Below are 14,216 nucleotides of genomic sequence, written 5' to 3' on the forward strand. Positions count from 1 at the left end.
ATATATGAATAACCGACAACTAACCTTGCACTCGGTAGCTTTCCAACTGAGATTGGGAAAAAGAAATTGATGCCCACTATCACCACTGTTACTTAATATTGTGCTAGAAGCTCTAACTCGAACAATTAAGCAAGAAACAGAAATAAAAGATACTCGAATAGGAAAAGAAGTAAAATTTTGCTCTTTGCAGATATGATCCTATTCATAGAAATGTATATGGGGTTTGTTTTACGAGATATGAATATAATCAAACTTTTTCCTCATTTTCTTCATTAACTAGGAGACCTTGATCAAGTCATTTAACCAATCAGTCCTTCATTTATATTTCTTTCTCAACACTGGAGAAACAATTGAATTACTTTTTATGGTAAAATAAGATAAATATGCCTGGAAAGAAGTTTGTAGAGTAATGCTTCCATAATTTGCTAGGTTGTCTTGTGTCTATTTTATTTTTTGAATTTGAAATAAAGTTTTAAAAAAAAATCAGTGGTGGAGAGGTGACATCATCAACATGGCAACAAAAGACATTCCATGAACAAAACTCTCCTGACATATTCAGTGAATATTAGGAGAAATTCCAGAATTGTGGAGGATGGTAGAGACTGGAGAAGGACTCCACAAATGCTGAATTGAAGAAAGATAAAAATATCAGGTAGGAAATTTCCATCCAGAACTTGCCAGTCCTCTTCTCTTCCCTCTGAATGGGTCCATGCAGAGCTTGGGAGATGTCTGGAGGTGGCAAGAAGCCTGGATCTCTCTCATGACAGAAAATGATTTTAATGTAACTCACAGCAGTGAGTTGGAACTCAGCACATATCCAGGCTGGAGATCTAAGCCAATAAAGACCCAGTGTGGCAAAGAGTCTGCTGAGGAATGCTGAAAACAAAGGGACCTCCAGTTGGGGACAGGGGTGGTGGCTAAGTGGTACACTCAGTCCAGTTACTGTCATTGGGACCACCTAAATGCAGAAAAGTCTGGAGGGACCCACCTTTCTGCAGTGACCCCATCTTACTCCAGAGGCAGGATAACCTAGCAGGGAAGAAACTTGAGGCAGAAAATACAGGAAAAATATCCCATAAATGAAATGTGTAAGGAAAATAGGGAATGAGTAAAGATGAGAATTTAAATAAATCAGAGAAACTGGGGAGAACATTTTGCACAAATGCAAATAGAAGAGATCCAGATTCCTAGAGGAGGAAGAGAGGACAAAAGCTAGCAAGTTATGACAGGTTGTTCTGTTTTAGGTTCTAGGAAAAGGAACATTTACAACAGTTAGGAACTTTATTAAGCTTCAGCTTGCTGTCAAAATTTATGGTGTTCACATGGGAGGTCCGTGGTTCAAACCCCGGGCCTCCTTGACCTGTGTGGAGCTGGCCCATGCGCAGTGCTGATGCGCACAAGGAGTGCCAGGCCAGGCAAGGGTTTTTCCCGCGTAGGGGAGCCCCACGCACAAGGAGTGTGCCCCGTAAGGAGAGCCGCCCAGCGCAAAACAAAGTGCAGCCTGCACAGGAATGGTGCCGCAACACGGAGAGCTGACACAAGATGACACAACAAAAAGAAACACAGATTCCCATGCCACTGACAACAACAGAAGAGGACAAAGAAGAAGATGCAGCAAATAGACACAGAGAACAGACAACTGGGGTGGGGGGGAAGGGGAGAGAAATAAATAAATTAATAAATCTTTAAAAAAATACTTACGGTGTTGAGCCCATTTTCTGTTACAACCTAAGGTCTTGGAGAAGTACTTGCATGTTGTTTTCATGATGGGCTCAAAGGAAGTTGTTGTCAGTTTTTCCTTGATCATCCTTTCTATGTCATCCCAGACATAAATCATTTTCTGAGGCACAAGTGGCTGGGGACACACATTCCAAACTCTTGAGAGGAAAGAAGTGCACCAGGGAGACTATAATGAATACTTATGGGTGATAAAAATGCATAAATGCCCACCTCATAGTATGCTGCTAAGCCCAAGACCCCCATGATTTGAAGCAACTGAAATCAAATTGATCAAATAAGGTCCCTAAGGAAGGACTACCTGTTTAAACCATGTGGCTTGTTTAATTGTTTCATGCAATTTTGTCTTAACTTCCCCAGAAATGTTAACTCAAGTACAACAGGTGGTGTTGGCAATGGCAAAAATGCCTCCTTGATCAGTTAAGAAGTAATCAAGTTTGGCAATGCTATTGTCTAAAACAAGTTTAGCTAATAAATCTGATGATATCCTATGCAGCTATTGCTCTATCAGTAGATTCAGTAATTCCTCATATTGTGATTGATAGATACCTAATCCTGTTTTCATTTGTGTTAGCCTCAAGCCACGGTATCAACAATCTGCCAAAAGAGGCAAATCCAACATCATTAACTCCCTGGGTAAATCCTGTTTTTGCTTGTGACTCTGGGTTGAGAGGAATAGTCCAGTAAGAAGTTTCAAATTGATTATATACCCCTGAGGGGCTGGGAGGAGACCAAGAGCACAGTTACCAGGACATTTACCAGCTATTAAGGCAATTTACTTCCCAGACAAATAGAAGATTTCCACAAAAAAATATGGCCTGACTGAACAGTGTAAATACAGATAAGGTGATGTTGTTTATAGATCCATTACAAGAAATACTGTCTTTTGTCCATATGATCCAAGTTTCTGTGTACAAATGAAGAGTTGACCAAAATTTATTTGTGTTGAGAATCTCTTGCAGATCTAGTATCAAATGTGAAAATGGACATGCACTGTTAAAGTAATTTGTAGTTCATGGAATCGTGTGTACTATCATAGTAAGTTTTCCAAGTTCTTCTATAATATTTGTATAATTCTCCAGACTACTTGTAGTTATAGTGTGGTCAATACTAAGCAAATGTAGGGTCTTTCTTCCCAATGCACTTTATTTTTTTTAAAGATTTATTTATTTATTTCTCTCCCCTCCGCCCCACCCCGGTTGTCTGTTCTCTGTGTCTATTTGCTGCGTCTTCTTTGTTCACTTCTGTTGTCGTCAGTGGTGTGAGAACCTGTGTTTCTTTTAGTTCCGTCATTTTGCTGTGTCAGCTCTGTGTGTGTGTGGCACCATTCCTGGGCAGGCTGCACTTTCTTTCACACTGGGCGGCTCTCCTTATGGGGCGCACTCCTTGTGCATGGTGCTCCCCTACTCGGGGGACACCCCCGCGTGGCACAGCACTCCTTGTGCGCATCAGCACTGCGCGTGGGCCAGCTCCACATGGGTCAAGGAGGCCAGGGGTTTGAAGCGCGGACCTCCCATGTGGTAGACGGATGCCCTCACCACTGGGCCATCCCAGTGCACTTTAAAGACCAATTTGTGAGACACTGGCATTCCAGAGAAAGAGTTATTTGCTAGTCTAGGAAAGAGGTCGTTGGCCCAAGGGCACCAAAATCTCTCTCCCTGATTTTAATAGTCTAGGGTTTTTATGGATTCAGACAGGGAAGGTTGATGGGGTTATCATCATAATACTAAATATATACAACCATGAACCTAGAATTGAAATAACCATAAATAAATCTAAGGTCAGTCTAGAATAATTGCTACAATAGTAACTATACACAAGGGTAAGCCTAGTGTTGAAATAACAATAAAAAATGGTAAGATCAGGCTAGAATAACCATCAAAATAGTAATTATTCACAGGGGTGAGCATAGTATTCAAATAACCATAAACAAATATAAAGTTAGTCTAGAATAACCACCACAAGAGTAACTATACACAGGGTAAGTCTAGTTTTGAAATAGCTGTAAAAAAAGTAAGGTCAAACTAGAATAACCATCACAACAGTGAGTATAAACGGGAGTGAGCCTAGTTTGACATAACATAAAGAAAGGTGAGCTCAATCTATCCAGTTTCAGTATTTTGGGTATCAACTTTTGACTATTCTATAATATACTGAAAAAGTGAGAAAAACAAAGTCACCTTTATAACAATCCTGTAACCATAAACTTTTCATAATTCTTAATTCTAGGTTACAGTGTTATAGGTCAGAAAGCTTAAAGCAGAGTAAAGAGATCTTGCCTCTAGAATTCATATTTATATGAAACAAATGGCAACAATTGAGCCAAAGAGATTGAAGCATTTGGGATAAGAAAGAAATTTGTTATGGATAGAACAATGGGGTCCCTTGCAGTGTACATAGATCAGAGTTTATGGTGACAAATCCAACAGTCTATGAAGTTACCTCCCTTTGAAATGTCTTGGGAGAAGCACAGACAATGGCATTGTCTTTCCAGGCCAGTACAAGGACAAAGCATAGAGAAATATGAAGATTTTATGTATTATTATTAGTAGTAAGGTAAATGTAATGCTAGTATTTGTTTATGTGATGTCTTGATTTGTCACTTTGGGAATAAGTAGTCTACTACATGACACTGTCTAATTCACTTCTTGGCTAGTTTGATTTTTAAGTCTCCAGAGTTAGAACAAGGCCAGGAGTCTGATGGAATTATTTTTAGTTGAATGATACAGTCCTATGGCTCAATACCCTGTAATAAATTGCAGTGTCAAAAGCTAGGAGTACTTGGCAAGGTCCATTTTAATGAGGATCTAGGACTGTCCTTTGCCTGTGTCAATTCCTGTATATCCATTATCCTGGTGTCAAATTATGATTAATGAGTATCTGTCATGTGGGACAGGAAAGGTGTCCTGTACCTGTTGAAGACAATTTGGCATAATGTATTAAAGATTTCCAAATTGGGTCCTGTCCTAGTGTGGGAAGAAGTGATCAGTTCTCAGATTTATTCTCAGAGACATATCTGCTGGTAACAATTTCAGGGGAGAGTTTCTATTTCCCAAAGGAAATGCTATGAATAACAAGTGCCAATGGTAAAATTATTTGGTCTGAGGAAGGCCAGGTTCTTCAGTTAATTTAGTCAGTTTTTAATTTACGTTTATAATTACAGCTGCTTTAGTAGTGGCTGCTGTCACATGAAAATATGCAAGAGCATTTAAAAAAATATTCAGTATCAGTCTTTATATGTGAGCTTCTAACTTAATGATGGCAACTATAGATGGGAGAAAAGTAAGAGAACAAATTATTTACTTGTCCACAATTTTCACTTGCCCTACACAATTTTCAACTGGCATGCCAGAAGTGAAAAGCCCTCTTTGTTTCCTTAGCATCCTGAAATAATGAATTGTAAGAAAAGCACTTCTGTTATTACTATAGATGTTAATATAATTTGCTTTAGATAGAATTCAGGCATTTGTAAATCCATAGAATTCATCCTCTTTGGCAGAAGAAAATTGTGGAAGACTACCTAATTCAATCAGAATAGCTTTTCTGGAATGTATCATTGAAATTTCTAGCACAAGAAACATTAACAAATAGAATGACATCTGGATTGATCATAAGAGCATGTATGGAGTTAATTTTGAAGTTAACAGTTTACTGTCATAGGGGTCACCCTCATCAGATAAAAATAAGAGAGTAGTAGGGTTAAGAATATTGCATCATTTTAGGGTTAAGTTTAAAAGGTAAACTAGAAGGATTTCTTAAGAAGTCATTTTTATGAATGAAAAATATTAGGTCTGCACTGAGTTAAGTTTGCTGAGACTTTAAGTAAATTGGCAGCTTCTGATACAGCTTTAAAAAAATTTGAATAAGTACAGGCAGCTGGACCAAGATGAGGGCTCTAATACACAACAGATTTGGAATTTCCTCTGTGTTCTTGAGTTAACATTTCTTGACTTGGTTATACAATTATTACTTTAACAATGCCATTGAGAGGTAATGAAAATGTCATATATGAAACATACACAGGGGTGTCCCCATGTAGGGGAGCCCCATGCACAAGGAGTGTATCCCGTAAGGAGAGCTGTCCCTCATGAAAGAAAGTGAGCCTTCCCAGGAGTGGCACAGCACATGTGGAGATCTGACACAGCAAGACAATGCAACAAAAACAGACACAGATTCCTGGTGCCGCTGATAAGAATACAAGCAGACACAGAAGAACACACAGTGAATGGACACAGAGCAGACAACTGAGGGGGAGGGGGGGAGAAATAAAAATCTTAAAAAAAAATGAAAATAAAAAATAAAAGATTAAAAAAAGAAACATACAGACAGATACAAATAGAGAGGTTATATCTTCAATTAAAAATAATTTATTCTTCAGAAACAAAAACATAGAAATAAGGCAAACAGAAATCCCATGAGCTTTTAATTTATTTGTCTTTTGCAAAGAGTCGTTTAATGAAAGTATTTTTGAGTCTTGCATTATCTTAGTAAATTTTGAGTACTGATTAAAGTAGGCTTTCCATCTAGCTGTTTAGTTTGGGAGCCCCTTTTCTATAGTGATGAGTTATTTCTCTACTTAAATATTTCCGAAACTTGACACAGAAATTCCAGGTTGTCTTTGGTGAGATTTTGCCATTTTGTTAGATTGATACAGTCTCCAGCCCCATAAATTTTAAACAGGTATGCCAGAGTGCCAGAGTATAGAGAATAATAGTTTTAGATAAATATGATTATCCATCTTTATCATTTCTCGTCTTACCTTGTACACAGGACAAAGAAGCAAGTATTAGCAAAATGAAACATTTCTGCACCAAATGAATACTCAGTCTCAAAATTTGAACTTTTTCATCACTAAGATTAGCCTAATAACCTTTTGAATAACAGCTAATGAGATTAGAGAGCACAAACTCAAAAAAGAAAAATGGAGCATAGTTCAGAGGGACACGTCCATGTACTCTGGAGATGGTGGGAAGAAAAGAAAACATAATGGATCCAGCAGACACTTTTGTCTTTCTTCTTGTCTCCAGAGTCATTAGTAGTCACCATTGGATCCTGTCCTCATAGCCAAAACTCCAAAGAATCCTCCCAAATCCAAAGGAAATTAATTTAATGAATCTCTTAATTGTTTAAGCATTTCATGGGTTGGACAGCATACAACCCATCAATTGTAATGGAGCATAGAAGAGTGAGAGCTAAAAAAGGCTTCTATAAATAAGACAAGGGAGTCTTAAAGAAAATTATTTTTATTGATTGGTGCAGAATAGATTTCCTTACTTGACTTAGCCTTGACTTAGAGATACGAAGTTACAGAAGAAAGTTCTGTTGAGTTATGATAGGTTGTTCATATGATTCAGGATCTGGAATAGGAGCACTTACAGAGACAAAACTTTGTTTAGCCTTGGTTTTCTGACATGGGTCTTAGAATGAGGGACTTAGACCTATGTAACTTACATATCAGCCCATAGGCTTGTATCTCTCCTTGTTATGACTATAAAAATCCTTTCTATTTTCTCAAAAGAAAGTAGAATTTCCACATTTATTCAGAAAGCAAATATTAAAATACCACAGCCTGAAAAAATCTTCCTTTAAACAGCTCATGGACTGATCATACAAATGTTTCATACAGTAGTATGGAGGAAAACATAAAAAATTTGAAAGTCAGAATAAAATTGGAAAATAAAGAGAATATGAAAAATATAATCTATGAATTTCAAATCAAGGGGAAAAACTCTTACAACCTTAATACAAATAAAAAAGTAAATCATGAATAATGATATTTGAACCCATTACATAAATTTACTAGTCACAAATATAAACCAGTATTCTTGAGATAATTAGTGGTCTTGTACAAAATGCTTATATAAACTAAAATAATTAAATGATATAAGCACTTACCAAGAAAAATTTAAAATAAACATTGTTGTGTTGTAGACATAGAAGAGAGTTATAGAGATGCAAAGAATAAATTATTTATAAATGGAAAAAATAGAAGAAATATTTAAGACTAAGTTCAGCATCCATAATAGTTCTTTCTTCAATAAAGATAGTGTTCTATGTCTGCACAGTCCATTACAAAAGCCACTAGCGACATATTGGGCACTTGAAATTTGATTAGTGCTACTAAAGCACTGAACTTTTAGCATTATTTAAATTTAAATCATTTAAATTTAATAGTCATATAGGTCTGTTACTTACATATTTTTAATTGGATTTTATAAAAATATTACATTAAAAAAACAAAATGAGGTCCCATTCAACCCCACCACCCCCACCCCACCACTCCCCCCCCAGCAACACTCACTCCCATCATCATGATACATCCACTGCATTTGGTAAGTACATCTCTGGGCATCTCTGCACCTCATGGTCAATGGTCCACATCATGGCCCATACTCTCCCACATTCCATCCAGTGGGCCCTGGGAGGATTTACAATGTCCGGTGATTGCCCCTGCAGCACCATCCAGGGCAACTCTGAGTCCCAAAGGCGCCTCCATATCTCATCTCTTCCTGCCATTCCCCATACCCATATCAGCCACCATGTCCACTTTTCCCACTCCACTCCAATGCCACCTTTTCTCTGTGGACCTTGGATTGGTTATGTCCGTGGCATCTCTATGTCAAGAGGAGGCTCAGATTCCACATGGATACTGGATGCAATCCTCCTGCTTTCAGTTGTAGGCACTCTAGGCTCCATGGTGTGGTGGTTGTCCTTCTTCAACTCCATCTTAGCTGAGTGAGGTGAGTCCAATAAATCAGATTGTAGGAGCTGAAGTCTGTTGAGGCTCAGGGCCTGGCTATCATATTGTCAGTCCAGAGATTCAAATCCCCTAAATATATCTTAAACCCCAACACCAACTACAATTCCAGTAAAGTAGCATGAAAGTCTTATGAAAAGAGATTCCATCTGAGTCCAGTTTCATCATGCAGAAACACCAGCTCCAAAGAAGGACCATCTGACATGGCAGTGAACCCCATCTGCCATGACCATAGAGCCCGTGGATCTCTCTAGCCCTCAAAGGAACCAATATTACATTATTGAACTGAAAATCCCTTGGATCTTAGGCAGCACAGTTAAAAGTAAAGAAATAGATTCAAAACAAAATGTAGAAGGATACAAATAGTAAAAAATAGGAAATGAGAATGTTGAGGGAAAGTGGATACAATAAAATGGAAGATATTTCTTCGGTAAGAAAGCATCTAAATATAGTCAAGACTTATAAAATGCAAGTAAATGTGTCCTCCTCACATCTGTTGTTTGGAGAACTATCAGAACCCCAATATTGGAAGAAATAGTGAGTTAAGCTAGGTTGTGAGACAGGTTCCAAAAGAAAACAGCATTTTCCTCTCTTCACAAATTCCTGCCCTGTCCAGTTTCTTCTTCTTAAAGTGAATATAGCTTCTATTTTTGTATGCCCTTTTAAATCAGTCAAACCACATAATGACTATATTCCAGGGGATCACACCGTGATAACGCAGATAATGAAACTAGTCAGTGCTTCATTCTGTAGGATTCATACTGTTCAGCTTCATTGGATTTGCCAGATAAGCTCAAAATTATAACTCCAAGATAATGTTCTATATATATGGCTAATGTGAAGAAAAGATTATAAAGATTCATTCATATCTTCATTCATAATTTATTTTGGTTGCATTATGTTTACTAATAAATATTCCAGGTTCTGGAGATTCATTAGGAATCCTAACACATGGATCTCCATAAATAAGAGGCTGTAATTCTCTGATATTAATTTGGAAATAAAAATAAGTGGAAGATGAATAAATACGAGCATTTTAACAGACATAATGATGTGACAAAAATTCAACAGGTTACTGGAATGAAGACTAGATAGTGGAACTGTTAGGGGAACAGCGACATAGTACTCTCTAGAATAGGCTAAAATCTTAGTAATCTGAAAAAATACTGGAAGCCAATTTATGTAAACAATTTTATATAGAAATTGAATTAATTATGTAAAAATTAAAGCAAATAACACAATGCAGGACATAATTTTGTTGCAATTTCATTTTCTATTGAACTGTACAAATATTTGAGAGGAATTCAAGGGTTTACTTTTAATTTGACATTTTTTATTTTCCTATGAAAATGGTATCATTTGTGCAGGAAAAACAAATAAAAGAGAATAAATATTTATTAAAATTTAGAAGTATTAGTGTTTATATTCATGTTTAAGCATTAAAATATGTGATTTTGTTTTAGAGAAAATGATTTCTTTGAATAAAATTGCATTTACTTTCTGTACTTTTTTGGGGATAAAAATCACAATATAAAATTAACCATTTTAAAAGTACTGTCAGTGGCATTAAGTACATTTACCATGTTGTGCATCAGCTTTATCTAATTTCAGAACTTTTTTTTTTAATTCCAAAGGAAACCTCATATAAACAAAAGGAGTTTATCCACATTCCCCACTCCCGTTAATCCTGGTCAGCCATTAATCTTCTTTCTTTCTCTATTGCTTTACCTTTTCTGGATATTGTATATAAATGGAATCTTCTAAAAATGTTACCTTTTCTATCTGGCTTAAGTTTTGAAAACACTTGGCATGTTTTCAAGATTTTTCCATAGTATAGCTTGTACCATTACTTTCTTCCATTTTATGGCTAAACAAAATTCTGATGTATGGATATAACATATTTTGGCTATACATTCATTAGGTGATAGATATTTGAGTTGTTTCCAACTGTTAGTTATTTTAAATAATGCTGCTATGAAAATTTGTATAAAGTTACTTGAATATCTTTCTGAAATTTGGGGGTATATATCAAGGAAAAGAATTACTATGTAATCAGCTAATACTGTGATATCTTACTGAGGAACTGCATAAAAATTATCTTATTGAGGAACTGCATAAAAATGTCCACATTGGTTGCCCCATTGTTTATATCTACCATCTATATAAAAGGATGTCAATTTCTCCACATCTTCACTATTTGTTTTAAATTTTCAAAAAAGTATAGCCAACCCAGCAGGTGTGAAGTGATGTCACATTGTGGTATTGATTTGCATATCCACAATGACTAAACATATTGAGCATCATTTCATGTGCTTGTCAGCCAATTTCATTTATTCCTTGGAGAAATGTTAATTAAAATAACTTGCCATTTTTAATTAAATTTTTTGTCTTTATGTTAAATGATAAGGGATTTTTAGAATATATATTCTAGATATTAAGCTCTTCTCACATATATAATTGGAAAGTATTTTCTCCCTTCCTGTAGGTTATCTTTTCACTTTCTGGAGAGTGTCCTTTGATGAAAAAGTTTTAAATTTTTTGTGAAATACAATTTGTCTATTTTTTCTTTTGTTTCTGCTGATTTTAATGTCCTATCTAAGCATCAGTTTCCACATCCAAAGTAATGAAGAATTATCCCTAATTTTCTTGTAAGGGGTACAATGTTTTGTGGTAACATTTACCTCTCTAAATGACTTAATTTTTTGTAAATATTATTAGGTAAGGATCAAAATTCATGCTTTCCAAAAAAAATTTCATGCTTTACATGTGCATATCCAGTTGTTCCACCACCACATGGTGAAGACTGTTCTTTCCTGAGTGCTAGACCTTGAAATCTTGTATGTTGAAAATTAATTGAACATAGATATATGGGTTTATTTCTGAAGTATCAATAGTATTCCATTGTTATAGATGTTTATCTTTATGCCAGTATAACTATTTTAATAATTATAGATTTGTATTATGCTTTGACATATAGAATTGGATAACTACTAGTTTTGTTTCTTTTTCAGTATATTTTTGTCTATTTAGGTAATTACAGGGTCTCTTGTAATTCCATAATTTCAAGCATCATGTCTTACATTTCTTGTGAAAAATGGGCTATGGGATTTTGATAGGTATTACATTGTATCTAAATATTTTGGTGAGAATTTCCACCTTGACTATATTAAGTCTGCCATTCCATTAAATGGAATGTCTTTCCATTTATTTATATCCTCTTTACTTTTTTCATTTTTATTTTATAGATATTATAAAAATCTTGCATACCTTGGTTAAAATTATTTATAGCAATGTTATTATTTTTGATGCCATTGAAAATTAAGTTTTATATAAATTATTTTGATTCTGCACACTTTGTTTCCCTGACTTCTGCATGTTAATCCTTAACCTGCAACTTTACTGCATCTGTTTACTAGCTCTATTAGTTAAGATGTGTGTGCACATGAGTGTAAATAGACATGGGTTTGTGTGACTGCTATAGGTTTTCCTACTTATAAGATCACATCATCTCAGAATAGAGATAATTTTACTTATTTTCCAAATAGCACTCCTCTTCTTTATTTTTATGTCCAAATTGCTCTGACAGGAATAACAAACAAAATGTTTAATAGGAGAAATTGAAAGTAAGCTTCCTTTTCTTGTTCCTGATGTTAGAAGGAAAGTTTCAGGCTTTCTCCATTGTTCATGATGCTACCTGTGGATTTCTCATGAATCTCCTTTATCAGGGGAGGAAGTTCCCTTCTATTTTTAGTGTGTTGATTGTGTGTATCATGAAATGACATTGCATTTTATCAAATGTTTTTTCTGCATCAAATTAGGTTATCTGTTTTTTCAATCTAATGTAGTTTATTACATTGTTTGATTTCTATATGCTGACACATCCCTTCCATTCTAAAATGGCCATGTTGTGTAATCCTATTAACATTTTGCTAGATTTTATTTGCTAATATTTTGTGAATTTTGGCATCTGTTGTCACGGGAATAATTGTCTGTAGCTTTGGTGTCCTTGTCTGGCTTTCATATAACGGCAAGCCTGGAATCATATAGTTGGTTAAGATATATTCCCTTCCCTTCTATGTTTTCAAGAGTTTGAGAATTGGTTCTAAGTCTTTAAATGTTTCATAGATTTCAACAGTGTGACCGTTTTGTATTGAATATTTCCTTCACTAGACCCTGACCATGTACTCTAGAGATTCTTTCCACCCTATGAGAGAATGCATCAGGACTCCCCAGGATGGGAATTCAATATGTTTTTGGTTGTTGTGTGGGTGTCCATCTACTGAGACTACACCCCTTGACCACTTGTCAATGAAGTACCTTATTGAGGGAACTCCTTTCAGTATCATCCTTGATGGCCTTATTTCAAATACCGCTCCAAGTATGAACAAATTGGAAGACTTCCTTGAATATTGAAGTCCAATATTGGTGCCTATTCAAAACTTATCAAAACCTCTGTGGTTTTACCAAAGTCTATCACATTAATAATACACTTTTCTTGACTGCCTCCTCCACCAGAAAATGAAACGCAAATAGTCAGTTGTCTTGTCTGTCATATCTTTCAACAACAATGGAAGTTTAGCATATGAAGCGGCTCAGAAACATTATTTGCAGAATGATAGATAATGATTTGTGTATTTGTTATTTATTAAAGCACAAGTTTGGGGATTAATTGTGAGTGAAGTAATTGAAGGGTTGTTAAGAAGTTAGTGACCATCCAAGGAATACTGGGGATAATTTGGATGTATATGGGGGCTACCTGTGTCAGATGCAAGGATGATTAATTAAAAGCCATCAGTGTTCATTGACCCAAACCCTTTCACAGAAACCTGAACCGAGATTGTTGATGATTGGAATATATATATATATATATATATATATATATATATATATATATGGAGAGAGAGAGAGATACCAGAGCCAGGGATTGAAACTGGGACCACATATGTGGGAAGCTGGCACTCAACCACTAAGCCTCAAATGCTTTCCCGAGTTGGATATTTCATTTGTTGGTTTGTTGATTGTTTCTTATTTTCAGTAGGCAAGAGGGACTGAACTTGGGACCTACCATTTGGGGAGCAGGTGCTCAATCATTTAAGCTGCACCTGCTCCCCATAATAAATTTTTGTCCAATGCACTGTAGGGGTCCTTTCAATTATTTCAAAGGTTTCCCTTTTCCATTTTATCAAAATCATTTTCATGTTTCATATCTAATTTATGAAGAATGTTTGCTGGATTACTTAGTCTAAATTATGGCATCTATTTTCAGTTATTTTAATAACGTTAGATTTTTTAGTATTGACAATAAAAGATTATCCATAGAATTGGTGGTTTTCTCAATTTATCCTGTGAGGTTTCTGCTGTGGTTAGAATTATTCCTTATAGGAATCTGTCACTGTGTGGGATGTTTTTGAATTTTTTGAAAATTTGGAAAATTGTGAACAATGCCCTTTCCCTTTCTTAGGATTGGCCTCTTGTCTATGATTTGTATATTATAATCAGTACTCAATGATTTCTATATAATTCCTTTGAACATGTATGCAGATTTTTCTAAATTGATAAATATCTTAGGGTTCAAACTTCATAGGTCTTATAGGACATGAATGGGAAGACCCTTGGTACATAGAGGGCTTCAGTGCCTGGAACCTAATAATAACAATAACAATAATAATAATAAAATAGCAAATAAAATATGATTGTTATATATAACCACAAGGGACTATAT

At 35.5% G+C, this 14,216-nt stretch overlaps 1 protein-coding gene across 8 annotated transcripts in view; it reads left to right on the forward strand.

Moving 5' to 3' along the window:
• LOC101416425 (zinc finger protein 709-like) overlaps nt 1–14,216 on the forward strand; it is a 158,331-nt gene that overhangs the window by 96,310 nt on the left and 47,805 nt on the right. For 5 of the 8 annotated variants that reach the window (XM_071209969.1, XM_071209965.1, XM_071209966.1 and 2 more), the window contains one exon: nt 10,129–10,184. The exons of the other annotated variants lie outside the window; for them this stretch is intronic. The gene's annotated coding sequence lies outside the window, so the exon portion shown is untranslated. The remainder of the gene's footprint in view (nt 1–10,128; nt 10,185–14,216) is intronic. 8 annotated transcript variants of the gene reach the window in all.

The sequence above is a fragment of the Dasypus novemcinctus genome, chromosome 19 (assembly GCF_030445035.2).
Source record: "Dasypus novemcinctus isolate mDasNov1 chromosome 19, mDasNov1.1.hap2, whole genome shotgun sequence".
NCBI lineage: Eukaryota > Metazoa > Chordata > Mammalia > Cingulata > Dasypodidae > Dasypus > Dasypus novemcinctus.